This window comes from Schistocerca americana, chromosome 4 (assembly GCF_021461395.2).
Source record: "Schistocerca americana isolate TAMUIC-IGC-003095 chromosome 4, iqSchAmer2.1, whole genome shotgun sequence".
NCBI classification, from domain to species: Eukaryota; Metazoa; Arthropoda; class Insecta; order Orthoptera; family Acrididae; genus Schistocerca; species Schistocerca americana.
In genome coordinates, this window is record NC_060122.1 from 708,381,310 (window position 1) to 708,395,884 (window position 14,575).

At 44.5% G+C, this 14,575-nt stretch overlaps 1 non-coding gene and 1 pseudogene across 1 annotated transcript; both read left to right on the plus strand.

The window, feature by feature from the left end:
• Positions 1-2,616: 2,616 nt before the first annotated feature.
• LOC124614393 lies at positions 2,617-2,734 on the plus strand (annotated as a pseudogene).
• A 7,152-nt stretch (positions 2,735-9,886) lies between these two features.
• Trnav-uac lies at positions 9,887-9,959 on the plus strand. The gene has a single exon. It is a non-coding gene; the product is annotated as a tRNA-Val (tRNA).
• Positions 9,960-14,575: the final 4,616 nt, after the last annotated feature.

The following is a 14,575-nucleotide window of genomic DNA, read 5'->3' on the forward strand; positions in this document are numbered from 1 at the left end:
TCCTCTCTCGTTCCTTTATGTGTAAACTTCCTTGGGTTATTATACAAGAACGGACAATTTTTACTGCATTTCAAAGCTTTTACTTTCTCACGAATTAGGTATTTGGTTACAAGTTGATTATCTGATCTTACTGTTTGGAAGATATGTGGTGTTCTAAGAAACGAAGAATATGCAACTGGTAAAGGAAATACGTGGCAATTAGAAACACGATTGTGACTGTGCCCGAAGAGTAGTTACTAATAGCGAAGCCAACGACATAGAGCCGTTTTCTCTGTTCACACGCACTGAGTGGCACTTACTCCCAGTATTAAAAGAAATTCTGAATTTAGTACATCAACACTAAGTATAGAAGCAAAAATCAGAAACTGTATTTATTTCGCATTATTTTTCTCGCTTCCTTTCATAACCCGCATCAGCAGCTAAATCATGGCAACGAAATTCGCTCCCACTATTAGAAATCGAACTGGTTACGACCGGATTTCCATTGAGTCATCGCGAGGAACTTTGGAGAACATTGCACTCTTAAATACCAAATTGATCGAGTATATTATACGGACACAGTTGGATGCGATTATCGCCTGACAAGAAGCTGAAGATGGAAACGGCTTATTTACAACCAGTACACACTATATTTTTCTAACATAAATTATTCGTCGGATAAGCAAATATACGCTATCGTCAGGTACTCATTCTTGAGATACTAGCTTTAGTTATTAGCGGCCTCAGATTTGACTACAACATTGCCTCAATTAGTTCCTCGTCGCCATCTGATTGTCTCCTTTCTTTGTTCACAAACTGTAAATGTACCCCTTCTTCGCCAATGCTTACAGTTCTCCAAAGGTTAGTGTACGATGAGCATGATCGCACAATCGTATGTGTTCTTCTTTTTGCTGTTAGTAAGCCACACCCGTGCCCGAGGCAGGAAGATCCACTTCACGAGGCAGTGATGTTGCTCCGAAAATCCTGAGGCCTGTGAAACAGTAGCTGCTTTTAAAAGTCAGCAGAAATTTCAGTTTAGTTGTTCAGGAAACGATAGAACGATTGCTTGCACACTCTTGAGACATCGATTCCTGTAAACCACCTACAACTACTATGTGTGAGACGGCTTCCTGATCGGTAGAATCATAGCTCACATTTGTCTTTCGAGTGATATTCCAATATGGAAGACAAATGTTCAGCGCAGAACATCAATGAAACACATCCTGATGAACGAAATTTCCCAGCGAACATTTGTGTACTTATTTTACACGTTACCATTCACCGAGCGAGGTGGCGCAGTGGTTAGACACTGGACTCGCATTCGGGAGGAAGACGGTTCAATCCCGCGTCCGGCCATCCTGAATTAGGTTTTCCGTGATTTCCCTAAATCGCTCCAGGCAAATGCCGGGATGGTTCCTTTCAAAGGACACGACTTCCTTCCCCGTCCTTCCCTAATCCGATGAGACTGATGACCTCGCTGTCTGGTCTTCTTCCCCAAAACAACCCAACCCGTTACCATTCGAAAACATATGGCAACTAGTCACTTCGTCAAAATGCATCTCGGATTTCTGAATATCTTCAGCTGGCTTAATGCAGTTCCATATAAGTCTTTCTAGTGTCGACTGCACTCAGAATGCTCCAGCTGCCTTTTGTTGGATAACAAATTTGTCACTCTGATCTACGAGTTACATATTAATATCAGAACTGAATAGCTAACTAATTAGCAGAAAAGTGCTACATTTTTATTTTCTGTAAACGTTGTAACTCTATGTCTCTCGTTTTATACAAGTAGTGATCAGTTTCTGCACCGGGATGTTATTTTGCGCAGATGTGAGTGAATAAAGATTTTATGATAGAATACTTATCGGTAGACAACCGTCTCATCTACAAAAAACTGGACTCGCACTTATTAAAAATATTAGGTCATTAACGTATTATACTGCGGTGAACCATGCCGCCCGCAGTATGGCTTAGTGTGTAGTACTGCTGGTTGGCGTGTTGCGGGTCACTATTTCAAACCCAACCAGCAGCAACATTTCGTTATTTAGTATTTATCGTTTCTGAAGTGTTCTTGACATTTTTTATATTTGTATATTAATGAATATTTGATGTTTCTATAAATACCAGCAGTCTGGAATATTCCATGTTTTTATAAGCAGCTGTACTCTCCGGCCAGGACTTCAGTTGTGTTCTGGCTGTACGTTAGTATCACTAATAAACTTGCTTTCAGTTAAAAGTGTTGTACATCAGTAACGACGCTTCTTTTGGATTTGGACTTCAGTGTGGTTACGACGTGACAGTATTTCTAGACCTAAGGTGCTGCTTTCTGTCTATTAAGAGGGTCTCATTCCAATCAGTATCTTAAACAGATCTCCACTCGGACGTATTTCATGTAGAAGTCATTAAACTAAACTCCACCCGAACAGTCCATGAAGATCCAACGGCACCGACCGGCCGCCGTGTCAATCTCAGCCACAAGCGTCACTGAATGCGGATATGGATTTAGTAGTCATATTAAATGAAAATAAACATAAAGGAAACAAAAATTACGACATGTTGCGTTGAAAAGGACAAAAAAAGGTTAAATGGAAATAAATTTGATATGCGCAAGATTTTAAGTAGGTAGGAAGTAGAACGGCCAACGGCCTTGCCGCAGTGGTAACACCGGTTCCTGTCAGATCACCGAAGTTAAGCGCTGTCGGGCTGGGCGAGCACTTGGATGGGTGACCATTCGGTCTGCCGAGCGCTGTAGGCAAGCCTTTGTGAGTCAAACTGAGGAGCTACTTGACTGAGAAGTAGCGGCTCCGGTCTCGTAAACTGACATACGGCAGGGAGAGCGGTATGCTGACCACATGCCCCTCTATCTCCGCATCCAGTGTCGCCCGTGATTGAGGATGACACGGCGGCCGGTCGGTACCGTTGCAGCTTTAAAGGCCTGTTCGGAGGAGTTTAGTTTAGTTTAGGAAGTAGAATGGAAAACAACAGGACATAAAGCAAAACGATTAGGTCGAGAGTAGCAATGGCAAGACTAGAATTATGTAAGGAGAGAAGGATTTACTACTACAGTATGGAAAATGTGTAAAGGAAAAAGTTGCTAAATTAGCTCTGAACACTATGGCACTTAACAGCGGAGGTCATCAGTCACTTAGAACTACTTAAACCTAACTAACCTTAGGACATCACACACATCCATGCCCGAGGCAGGATTCGAACCTGCGACCGTAGCGGTCGCGCGGTTCCAGACTATAGCGCCTAGAACCGCTCGGCCACTCCGGCCGGCGGTTTCCAAATTGCTTGTATGGTATATCTTACTGTACGGCACCGCACCTGGGACCGCGAGAAAGGAAACCATGAAGAGAGTGGAGGCTTTTGAAGTGTGAGTACGGCGGGCAGAGAAAATGTCAAATGGGTTAAAAAAACAACAAACGAAGAGGTGCTGAGGAAAGTGGGAAAAGAAAAGGAAATACTTGACGAAACTGGCAATAGAGGAAGATACAGCTCCGGCACATACTGAGTGAGAAGGAATTATACAACCTGTTTTAGGAGTATAACGAAAAGAAAAGAAGGACAAAGAAGGCCGACATTCAAGACGTTTTGTTCAGTAGGATACAACGACCAAAAGACGTTAGCGATCGACAGCAAAAAGTAGTGACAAGAATCAACTCACACAACAGAAGGATGATGGTGGCGGTATGATACTGAATCTGAAGGTTGTTGAAAGTCTAGATACCTTTGGATAACTTATGCATGGCGTTTAGAATGCCATGTTTACCCATCGTAACTTGAGCTTAACTTGAATGATACGCTTTTCTGGTTGTCGGACCATCGCAATTTCAGTTAAGGCACTCTAGAGTACGTCCTTAAATGGAGGAATTGTATTGGCTGATACGTTGACAATGTATCGAGAAACCTTGCGTTAAGAATCGGTTGGGGGAATCCCTGTGGCGTGCGCACTACAGAGGTCCAGCAGCCCAGGAGTGGCTGAGTCGGCGAGGACAGCGTCAACCTCATGACGGCCGTGAGAGTGGTCTCGGTTTGCAGATAGACGCCTGCCGGTGAGTGGTCGGCGCATTCCTCTGTTGTCGGCGGCGTATCACAGAGTGCGACTAGTGCACTGTGGGTACCCGGCGCATCTACGGAGGCCGCTCTGCTTACGGAAGAGACGCACCATGGTTCTCTAACCTTGCCTCAATACGTTCCAGACGTCCAAAGACGAACTTCCGGATTTACACTTCACGTCATTTTCAAGAAGAAAAATACACCTTTTGTCAGGGAATAGATGTTGTGGCTTTGAGTCTGCAGACTGGTTTGATGTTCCCGTCGTCGCTAGTCTTTCCTGTGCACGCCTCTTCATCTCAGGACTCTGCATAGTTGGTTGGCTGATTTGGGAAGGGGACCAAACAGCGAGGTCATCGGTCCCATCGGATTAGGGAAGGAAGGGGAAGGAAGTCGTCCGTACGCTTTCAAAGGAACCATCAAGGCATTTGCCTGATGAGTTAGGGAAATCACGGAAAACCTAAATCAGGATGGCCGGACATGAGTTTGAACCGTCGTCCTCCCGAATGCGAGTCCAGTGTACTAATAACTGCACCACCTCGTTCTGTACAATCTGCATAATTACTGCGACCTACATCCATTTGAACCTGCTTTCTGTAGCCAAAGTTTGGTCAAGGCCCTCCCCCTCCCCTCCCAAACACACACACGCACACACAGACGCTTCCCGTCATTACCAAAGATACTACTATGTGTTTTGAAAGCAATACATGAAGACTTTCCTACTTGCTTGCCAGGCCTAAAGCAAGAAAGGATTTCCTGTTGGGGTTGTCTCCCTTAGCTTTTGGAGTTTCTCCTCCACCAAAAGTCAGTGGTTCGCTTCTCATTTAATCCCCAGAAAGGAGGGTTGCCTCACCTGCCAGCTACGCCGTTCCGAAGCCTTCCTTCTCCGCCGTCGCTGCCCTATTGGGTCTTCACCCGTAACCCTGGGCATTGGTTCCGTGTTATACCCCACGGGATTGAGTCCCTGCCTGAACTCAGCCATCCTAGCACTCCGGCTTAATGAAGTGTAGGATGCCCACTCCTGCGACGTGGACGCGCCAGACAGGAATTACTCCAGTGGAGGAATAGGAAAGGGGACCCTACCTCCCTGGAGCCAGGTTAATGATTGTGTATGGTTTCAAAATCAAACAATAAAACACGTGATTTGGAATAAGGAAGTTTCAGAGAAAGCAAAACTCCTTATGTATAAGAATTATTACTTTCCTATTGTCACCTATGGTGGAGAAACATGGACAATGACGGAAAGGGATTGGAGCAGACTGCAAGCAGGGAAATCAAATTTCTCAGAGCAGTTAAGGGAAAAACAAGAATGGACAGAGTAAGGAATGTAGAGATTAGAAAGGACCTTAAACAAGAAAGTATGAGAGAATAAATTGAAGAAACGAGATTAAGATGGTATGGACATGTTAAGAGGATGCATGGGCAGAGACTCCCCAAAATTATGGAATAAATAAAGACGGATGCGAAAAAACCTAGAGGGCGCCCAAAAACACGGTGTAAAATGGGAGTGAGAATATCTGTGCAAAGGAGAGGAAGAAAAGTGGTGGGAGGACCGAGCCAAATGGAGAGGACTCGTCAGCACCTAGACCTGGACGTAGCTGGAGCGGGATCCGGATATAGACTGCTACTTTATGCCCCAGGCTGTTATATCAACCGATGTCATCTTTTAATCATTTTGGATTAATTTAGTTCACCGTTCGTTCATTAGTTATCCGATCTGTCCATCTGATCTTCAGCATCCTTCTATAGTACCACATTTCAAAACACAAATACCATCTTAGCAAATTTCTCTTTACAGCAATGCTTTTCCAGTTATTGCCCCTCTGAATGACATACCCTCTCTACTCCGGCCATCGGCAATTATTTTGCCGCCCAAATGAAAGCGTTCTCTTACCTTCAGTATCTCATTTCGTAACACAATTCTCTCACAAGGAACCTCTTGAGTGTGAGTGATGATATTTGGTTTGTGAGTCGCTCAAATGCGTGGTTATTAGCGCCCGTACAATTTCCCAAGCTTTACTCCGTCCAGTTTCGCCATTTTCGCGAATAGTGATGAAATGATGAGGACTATAGAAGCACCCAGTCCTCGGGCGGAGAAAGTCACTGCCCCGGCCTGGAATCGAAGTCGGGACCCAGTGATACAGAGGCAATGACGATAGCCACTAGACCACGAGCTGCGAACTCGCAAGCTTAGTCTTTAGTTCTGTGCTAAAAAATATGGCAGAAAAATATTAGCTGCTAATGATTCACCATGTAGATCAGGAGGGCGACAGAAAATGACTGTCCGGAAGGTGCACAGATCAACTTACCATTCGATCTGTGTATTACATTTCACAAAATGGTTATCTTCGACATTCAAGATATGTTCAAAACACCTTTAACTTGCACCATGAACTCAGAACGAAAAATAGCGCGCCATAGTGACCACAAAGGTTCGTACTATCAAAATCTAAGGCCAGCTCAATTACAAACCGTGTGGGACGTTTACCTAGGTATCCACTATTAAAAAATGCATATAGAGTGATATTGGTGAAAGTGGGTGATGAGAAATGATGGGATGTGAAGGCATGCACCCAAACGCGAAACAGTTTGTCGTGGAGGTTCTCGTAAAACTGGCTATCCTTCAAGGCGCAGCTGCAGATAGTGCTGTAATATAGGCACGGAAAAAACAAACATATAGAGGCTGAATTTGTCTAGTAGTTCTATGTGATATGAGTTGCGATGACGCACACTTTTCAGGAGCTATAGTTTTCTCTAAAGGAATATGATTTTTACATGCAGACCAGGAATCAAGCAAAAGCAAGTTACTTTGACCAGCTGTTAGCCAAAAGCAGTGCTATACTGTAGCTGTAGTTATCTTACATCCATTTTCCCCACTCTCGCTTGCTGTAACGTAAATATTCCCTATTACCCTTGCAAGATTAAGCACACGAGAAAGAATCGTATGGGGCAGAGCACTTGCAACTTCTCGCAGCACAATAAATAACTATCTAGCCAATTTAAACATCCAGATAATTGTATACGAAAGCGTTACGGCATTAATGTTCGTTGATCTTAATACAACTCTTGGTACCACTGATTTCCAGGGTTCCTTTCATAAGAAATTTCTCTTTAAATTCCGATTGGTTGGAGTTGAAAACAAATTGCTTACTGAACTATGGGATAAATTTATTTGTCTCATCTACAAATTTTGTGGCCGATTCCGCAGTTTGCTGTGCATCGTCAGGTTGACGCTTTATATGAAATTTCGTTATCATACGTCTTCCATTATTGTAGCACTGTCTGAAGTTATGCAACCATCCACTGCATCCCTTGAAATTACCGTAATCTATACGCGCGCAGTCTGATGTGCGTAACGTAGTAGGTCACCATCACGCACATCCTGTATATTGTATCGCGCATCCTTGAAACGCACCAACACCTTAACACCAGATATTGTACCAAGTGCGCCTTATTCTCGCTTGAATACCCGCAGTGTTTCTTACGCACTACACGGTCATATTACTGCGGACTTATTCGAAATTTTGTTTAGTACCCGCTCCTTTGACGATTGTCCTTTACTACGATTCACTGGAGACGGTATCTGTGGCTTCCTGTCCGACAAGAATAATGAACTATTTGGTTCGACCCCTGTTTCTGTATCACTCTCACTTGTTAAGCATGTATCATCGTCACTGTACTCCTCATGGGCAATGTCCGCAAATTCGAGCGTGTACGACATCAGTGACTCATCTTGCAGCAAGGCTTATATCTCATCTACCACTTCTTTCTCACTCTGAGAAATTCCTTGGGTTCCTTTCTGACGAAATATTAGCTTTGGCAACTGTTGCTATAAATATAATCCAATGTTTGCTTTGTTTACGTTGTCATTGCTCTGATTTGTTTCAACAACTCAACAAGTCTATCACTGTAGCTCTGTTGTGAGTTAATCGTCAACTAAGCAGTTCAACTACGCTCTGTAGCCTCATGCTGTGCTCACTATATAATACTTCCTGTCCCGTCCCCTGTTGCCACTGGGAGCATTTGATTTTCATACTATAACCTCTTCTCAAGGTTATATCCATTACGTTCTACTGATGTTAAAATCCTGTGTCGTTGGTAAACTGTACACCTCTTATTTCTCCTCCCTGAACTGAATCACCTTTTTAAATTTCTCCTAGGTTTCCGAAAGGTCGCCGGCCGAAGTGGCCGTGCGGTTAAAGGCGCTGCAGTCTGGAACCGCAAGACCGCTACAGTCGCAGGTTCGAATCCTGCCTCGGGCATGGATGTTTGTGATGTCCTTAGGTTAGTTAGATTTAACTAGTTCTAAGTTCTAGGGGACTAATGACCTCAGCAGTTGAGTCCCATAGTGCTCAGAGCCATTTGAACCATTTTTCCGAAAGGTCCTCCACTGCTGGATGAACGTGCAGATTGAATAACTACAGGGAGAGGCTACAACCCTGTCTCAATCCCTTCTCAACTACTGCTTCCTTTTCATGCCTTTCGACTCTTGTAAATGCAGTCTGGTTTCACTTCTAGTTGCACTTATCCTTTCCTGCTGTCTTCAGGATTTCAAAGAGTGCATTCCAGTCAACAGCGTCAAAAGGTTCCGGGAACACTACGGTACACATGCTAATTACATAAACTAATTCTGAAAAAAAAACATGTACTGCGTCTGTTACAAATGTGCCATCGTATCCTCTAAACGTATCGGCTGTATTCGAACACGTTTATCATAATACTTACACGGTCTCTGCAGGCATCTGTCTGCTCGTACTATTAAGGGAAATGTCACTGCGCGACTGCTGTTCGACTTGGAGCTGTGACAGGTTCCATTAAGATAGATGTTGTCATTGGCGGCGGACAAGCAGTTTTCTATTGACGTGTTCTTGTGCTCCGCTAGAAAACTTTTTGTTCGTGGTGAAAAGGCTGCGGTTCGATCGCCGGCCGGTCTTAGAATTTTTATCTGTCACTTTCGACTTCTTTTATGTCTGGCAGTGTTTTTAAACATGAAAATGCCGATCTGCGTCGTGGTTCGGAATCTGCGCAAAAAGTGTAGGTTACCAGTTGAAAGGTCGGAGGAGGGTAATGGCATGCCATCTTCAATAGAACCATGTCTAGTAAAGCAGTGTTGTGTTCAAACAAACCTTCAATATCTCAGTGTCAGCGGACAACCAGTTTAGCACAGACGTTTTCTCGAGTCCCGCCAGAATCCAGAAACGGTAAAGTTCTCGCTCATCCTCACGAAAAATAACAAGCAGAACGTGGTCCATCACAAACGATGCGAGACTATGCTAGTAATTGACTTATTTTCAAATACGTTCACTTAGTCGTGATCGTCTGCAGAGGGTGACCTGTCTGAGACCACTTACAGTTGTTCCTTCCACCGTGGTAAGTGCTGCTTCTTATTTTTCGTGAGGGTGAGCGAGAACTTTGCCGTTTCTGCATTCTGGCGATACTCGAGAACACATGTGTGCGAAACTGCTTGTTCGCTGCCACGGAGAGATCATCATGAGGATAGTTGTCACACCAAAGAACGTAGCTAAAGATCGACCAACAGCTGCACATTAATACTCCTTTACATTAGCAGTGGTCTCGTTTCCCCTTTGTCGTTGTAATAATACGTATGCCTTTCTCATGTAACTGGATACGCTAATGGAAATGAGTCTCATACACAATGTTTGCATACTGTGCAAGTCACAAAAAGATGAAATTAAGGATATGTTTTGAAATACGGGCGTGGTGCCGATAAGAACGCATGTTCTCTAGACGTCGCATTTGGCCTGATTCTACCGGAACTGATAACGGTCTCAGCTGTCGTCATAATGACGCACAAGTCTACTTTAGAAATGTTGGCAATCTGTGGCACTGTGGTTCCGTGGTGTAGCGGTTATCACGTCTGCTTTACACGCAGAAGGTCCCCGGTTCGATCCCGGGCGGAACCAGCACTTTTTTTTCCATAGTCCCCCAAACGGATTGCTCACCTGTTTAACGAGTCAGAACTAGAGATCGCCATGATATACATGCAGTGCGTGAGAACCAGTCGCACATAAAAAAAAAAAAAAAACCCAACGGCATTCCTCGGCAGTATACTGCGAAAATATCGTTCGCCAATGAAAGAGAATCATCACAGCTGTATTCACAAACATTTATTGTGTCACGACCGATTTCGTTCTTTTAGAGCAACATACGGTTGCAGTTCTGTGCCAACATAGCGTTATGACAATTAGACATCTCACAACTTGACGTTGGCACAACTCAGCAACCTGATGATCTAAAAGAACGCAACCGGTTGTGACACAATAAATGTGTATGTACAGTTGTGGTTGTTCTCATTAACCATTAATTATCACCTGCAAAGGAAATCGTACGCAAGACGCTAGTGTGACACATTATGGAGTATTATTCCACTGTTTGGAATCTTTATCAATTAGGCATCACAACAAACATCGAAGTAGTTCAGAGATGTGCTCCTGGGGTCGCAGCATGTCGCTATAAAAAAAAATGTTCAAATGTGTGTGAAATCTTATGGGACTTAACTGGTAAGGTCATCAGTCCCTAAGCTTACGCACTATATAATCTAAATTATCCGAAAGACAAACACACACAGCCATGCCCGAGGGAGGACTCGAACCTCCGTCGGGATCAACCGCACAGTCCACGACTGCAGCGCCCCAGACCACTCGGCCAATTCCGCGCGGGGCATGTCGCTATAGTCTAGCCCATACGAAAGTGTAGCTGAAACGCTTAGGGAACATGAATAGAAATCCATGGAAGAGAGAACATCTAGTTCGCGGTAAACCGCCAGTAAACTTTTGTAAGTAAACACGCGGGTCAGCCCGTCGCGTAATATGATTCGCGCGCCGAGTATCGCTAGGAGTGCGTTGATGCTGGCTGCGACCAGGAGTGTGTTTTCGCGCGACGTCAGAAGCTTTGAGGCACGGACGGAAGGAACATTTCAGTTTATCTAAAGATATCCCCCAGTGTGTGGCGAAGCCATGTCTCCGCAATGTCCTTTCTTCAAGGAGTGCTAGTTCTGCATGTTTCGCAGAAGAGCTTCTGTGAAGTTTGGAAGATAGGAGACGAGGTACTGGCGGATGTAAAGCTGTGAGCTCGGGTCGTGAGTCGTGCTTGGGTAGTTCAGTTGGTAGAGAGCATTTGCCCGCGAAAGGCGAAGGTCCCGCGTTTGAGTCTCGGTCTGGCACACAGTTTTAATCTGCCAGGAAGTTTCGTATGTCACAGATGTAAAAGTCTCTGGAAAAACACAGTGTCATTTGTTTAGTTAATGTTATTTTCAGTTTTAACTCTTTCTCCTTTTCTGAAATAACAGTTTCCATGTTACACTGTCTTTATTCCTGCCACTATCAGTTGTTGTTGTTATTGTGTTCTTCAGTCCTGAGATTGGTTTGATGCAGCTCTCCATGCTACTTTATCCTGTGCAAGCTTCTTCATCTCCCAGTACTTACTGCAACCTACATCCTTCTGAATCTGCTTAGTGTATTCATCTCTTGGTCTCCCTCTACGATTTTTACCCTCCACGCTGCTCTCCAGTACAAATTGGTGATCCCTTGATGTCTCAGAATATGCCCTAGCAACCGATCCCTTCTTCTAGTGAAGTTGTGCCACAAATTTCTCTTCTCCCTAATTCCATTCAATACTTCCTCATTAGTTATGTGATAGACCCATCAAATCTTCAGCATTTTTCTGTAGCACCACATTTCGAAAGTTTCTATTCTCTTCTTGTCCAAACTATTTATCGTCCATGTTTCACTTCCATACATGGCCACACTCCACACAAATACTTTCAGAAACGACTTCCTGACATTTAAATCTATACTCGATGTTAACAAATTCCTCTTCTTCAGAAACGCTTTCCTTGCCCATTGCCAGTCTAGATTTTATACCCTCTGTACCTCGAGCATCATCAGTTATTTTGCTCCCCAAAATCGCAAAACTCCTTTACTACTTTAAGTGTCTCATTTCCTAATCTAATTCACTCAGCATCACCCGACTTAATTCTACTACATTCCATTATCCTCGTTTTGCTTTTGTTGATGTTCGTCTTATACCCTCCTTTCAAGACATTGTCCATTCCGTTCAACTGCTCTTGCAAGTCTTTTGCTGTCTCTGACAGAATGAAAATGTCATCGGCGAACCTCAAAGTTTTTATTTTTTCTCCATGGATTTTAATTCCTTTTCCAAATTTTTCTTTTGTTTCGTTTATTGCTTGCTCAATATACAGATTGAAAAACACCAGGGAGAGGCTAAAACCCTGTCTCACTCCCTTCCCAACCACTGCTTCCCTCTCATGTCCCTCGACTCTTATAACTGCCATCTGCTTTCTGTCCAAATTGTAAATAGCTTTTCGCTCCCTGTATTTTACCCCTGCCACCTTCAGAATTAGAAAGAGTATTCCAGTCAACATTGTCAAAAGCTTTCTCTAAGTCTACAAATGCTAGAAACGTAGGTTTGCCTTTCCTTAATCTAGCTTCTAAGATAAGTCGTAGGGTCAGTATTGCCTCACGTGTTCCAACATTTCTACGGAATCCAAACTGATCTTCCCCGAGGTCGGCTTCTACTAGTTTTTCCATTCGTCTGTAAAGAATTCGCGTTAGTATTTTGCAGCCGTGACTTATTAAACTGATACTTCGGTAATTGTCACATCTGACTGTGAGTTATTTTACCGTAAAATAGCAAACCTCGTCCACTAATTTTATTGTCTAATTTTCTAATCTTATTTCCCCGGCATCGCCCGATTCAGTTCATTTACACACGAATACCCTTGCATTGCTCTCATAGTTACTTACCTTATAATCGGTCTTCAAGATGCTATCCATTCCGATCAACTCACCTCCCAAGCCCTTTGCCGTGTCTGGAAAAACTACCTTCGACGCACAAAACTATTGTCGGGCTGTGGAGCATCTATGATCGTGCTCCAGCTGGAGTGGTAGAAGGAGAGCGCTGCAATCAGAGGCTGTCGCGGCGGCGACAGAGGTCTCCGGGCCGGAAGCGAGCGCGGGCAAAACTTCCGGGCGGCGCTGAATGGCCGCCTAACGACCCGGCCGGCGGCGGCCCCTGCGCCCTTCAAACGCGTCCGCCCACCGCCGCCACACCAGCAATAAAAGAAACGCGGGCCCGCAAAAAAATTCGCCTTGTTCCTAGTTGACGCTCTGCCCTGTTTTTTTTTTCGTCATCTTCCGCTGACATTATTAGACGGCGAGTCGGCCTCAATGGGCTGCGCGGGGCTACAAAAAACCGTGTGGTTGTGGCTGTGTCGGGTCCGCCAGCTGCCGCCTGCACTCCGCTGAGCCCGCGGTCCAGCTGGCTGCCTCAGCTCCCACTCCTCTTCTCAAACTCCACCAGTTCTCATCTCAATATCACACCTTTTCCTTTAAACCTCCCCACTACACTGCGGGGTGATCCGTTGAAAAAGAACCATTCCCCCCAGTTTAGCAAACAGCTATTATGACAGAGTCAGCAAAACGATATCGTAAGGAGCACTGTTGTGTACATAGTTCCGCGTAGTCAGCGCGTACACAACTTTCCCACTAGAGCGCGCCCCACTAAGCACAACAGCGCAGGCGCAGCGCTCGTCCGTCTCCGCACTACGAGATGGCGCTGCCATAGAGACGGACCAAATTCTGCTTCCGCCGATCCGCGTATTAATACTTAACGCAGCCAATGAGATTGCTGCTAACGTAGAACCTTTTCTCCTCGCGGATCACTCTCGCACAGTGGCACATGAACGCGCGAGGTATTGTAACGAGTGTACAGACCTCCGATTAGTCAGTCTGCATTTGTCTGCACCAGTCTGTACCAGTCTGCATTAGTCTGTACCAGTCTGTACGAGTTCTACATTTGTCTGTACCAGTCTATAGTCAAGTTTCAGTCTGCGCCTAATAAGTTTACCATATTCCTGTACATAGCCATGAAGATAAATGTATAGACACTTTGTCAAGTATCAGAGATATATGTAAGAATAAGATTAACGTACCAATACCAAAGGAACTGCAGATTGTCAATTGTGAATAGCATCCAGAACCAAGTTAAGTACTTTTTATGCTGGTTATTATTTTAATAAATGTGTGTGAAAATTAACCAAGTTCTGTTTAAAGTTGGTCACCGTCAATCTGCTACTCTAAGTATGCAAGTGGCATTTCTATCATCTGCCCAAACGGCAGAAGATAAACACGCCACGATAAAACCACGAGACATACTGCTGACACTCGCCTACTTCGGTAGAGCGACAAGTCAAATAATCTGATGGTGCGTGTACTGAAGGACTTACAGTACGCACACCACAAGCACACTGCACGCTTCCTCGCAAGCTAGGTGCCATGGCCCAAGAACACGTACTCGATATTCATTACACTGACATCGATGAAGATAGCGTTTCTAGAAACGCGAAAGGTGAAGTAGTGACTCATTACACCGCCAATTGGGCCTCTGGGGGCGCTGATGAGACAGGAAAGACATGGTACACGATGGCATGACCGCCAACGATTACGCCTGGCGGCTCCGGCCTGGTTATGACTTCAGAGATAGGGCTGTTGATAAAATA